This window comes from Lygodium microphyllum, chromosome 28, assembly GCF_053477565.2.
Source record: "Lygodium microphyllum isolate KBCC chromosome 28, Lygodium_microphyllum_v1.1.10, whole genome shotgun sequence".
NCBI lineage: Eukaryota > Viridiplantae > Streptophyta > Polypodiopsida > Schizaeales > Lygodiaceae > Lygodium > Lygodium microphyllum.
In genome coordinates, this window is record NC_141162.1 from 87,129,341 (window position 1) to 87,131,692 (window position 2,352).

The following is a 2,352-nucleotide window of genomic DNA, read 5'->3' on the forward strand; positions in this document are numbered from 1 at the left end:
AAGTTCCTTCTTCCACTGAAGAGTTGGAATTTCTCATAATCAAAGCCACTTTCCACAAGAAGTTCATCCCACAATGGCGGAAACACATCACCATCATGATGCATGCTCTATGTGGTGGACAGTTTCCTCTTCCTATTGAAGCAGCAGAAACTTGCATCTTGGTGGCAAACTGTTTGCGAACAAACTGAAGAGTAGAAACAGAGAGAATGAACATCCATGGAAGATTTGGCATTCATTGAGAAGTTTCCAGACAACATCAAGTGGGAGATTGTGAAGAAGCTTCAGGAGTCTTGGTCTGTAGAGGTTCACAAAGACAAGAAGGAAAAGAGTTGGAATTTGTTCGTGGATGCTCAACAGCAAGATACATGGGATGCTTGGTGTACTGATAATCTTCTGTTTGTTCAATTAGCAACCCACTGGAAGTTGGTAGACAGAGTGTTTTTCACAACATACACTATTGAAACCATCAGAAGCTGGCATTACTATAATGGTGGCACCACCACAATGCTCAGACGTATGCATTTTGACACCTTCAGAACCGAATACCTTCCTCTGTGCAGTGGCATGAAAGCAGAATTTAGGGACGTTGAGAGGAAAGAAGTAGAAGAAATGTTGGCAAGAGAGTCCTCCAGAGACTGAAGCCTTCTGTTAACCCTCTGTGGAGCACTAACAACATAGTGGAGTCAACCCCCTGATGAATGACGCAATAAAAAGGCAAGCGTTGGAACGAGTCCAGAGGTACGTGAGAAGAGAGAAAGCAAGAATCAGAGCCGAGAGCGAGCTCGCAGCAGAAGCCGCCTTTGACGCCCTTGCGGAACTCTTTACAGAAGTCCCAATGGCACATCAAGCCCTTCCTCCTCCTGCTGGAGGCCCACTTCCAAGCCAGATCCGTCCTGGAAATATTGATGACAGACCAGCGAATGTAGTCCCATTGCCAGTTTTTAAGGGAGAGTACAATGAAGACCCCGATCTTCATGTAGCAGAGTTTATGGTAGCATGTGTGGCTAACAATGCCAGAACCCCTGAGCATTGGTTAGCAATATTCCCCGCCACTTTCAAGGGCACGGCATTTCAGTGGTATGAGAGACAAGCAGTAGGAACTTTTGGCACATGGGACGACCTGAAGTTGGCCTTCCTCACTAAATTCAGGCGTGAAGGTTTTGAAGAGCGGATGAGAGAGGAATTTATGAACCTAAGTCAGTCCTCTGGAGAAAGAGTGGAAGCCTATGTCTCACGAATGGAATCCATCCTGAAGAGATGGACTAACCATAATCTAGATGATGGCATTCAGAAGGGAGTGTTTCTCAGAGGATTACAACCAGAAGTCCGTAAGTTTGTGGAGCTGCAAAGACCAGCCACACTGCAAGCTGCAACAGAAGGTGCAAGACTGTACGATGAAGTGGAAGATCGATTGGCGATGAATTCAGGAAGAGGAGTCCTACCTCCTCTGATGCCAGGAATGATGTACCCACCAAATGCAGTTCCAGGGACTGTTCCCTATCCCTACCAACAGATGCCCTCAGTATCACAGTACAGTGCACCAAATCCACAGTGGCCACAATCCATGCCTCAAATGGTGGTTCCACCACAACAACCATGGTCTCAACCAATTTCCTCAATGCCAAATCAGCAGCAACAGTGGAACCCTACCAACTGGAGTCAACAGCCAACAGTTCAAACAGGAGCACTGAATCAGAACCAGAACAGAGACCCCTCTGTACCAGTCCAACCCGTTTATGCAGTGATTACAGAGACTCCTCAAAACCCTCCTGCCAGTACGTCCGGAGGAGAAAGCTTGAAGGATTATTTATCCAACTCAGTTGCAAACATTAAGAAGGAGTTGATGGATGTGATTACAGAGCAACTACAGACGTTGAAAGTGAATACCGCTAGCATATCCAACGTTGCAGGAGCAGGAAGAGATGTGATGCGGTCAAATACTTGGTGTGGTAAGTGTCATCAAGCAGGCCATTTAGCCACTGAATGTACACGGAAACCAACCATCCCTGGAGCCTTCTGTTCCTACTGTTTGCGGAAGAATCATACAGAGGACATTTGCTCTCTGAAGGAGATGCATGATAGGAGAAGAAAGGAAGAAGACGCAAGATTTAACTTGTTGGAATCCAAAATGACAACACAAGATATTGGACCCAAGCCTAGAGAGTTTGGTCCTAATTTCGGACCCAGAAGATTTCCCTCTCAAAGTTACAGAGGAAGACAGTCTGGCGGTGGTCAGAGATCAGAAGTGGAGTGTTACAGATGCGGAGAAAAGGGACACATCTCACCAAATTGTCCAAATCCTCGAAGGTCAGTGGATTACAAGCCCTTATGCAGTCGATGCAAAGGAGAAGG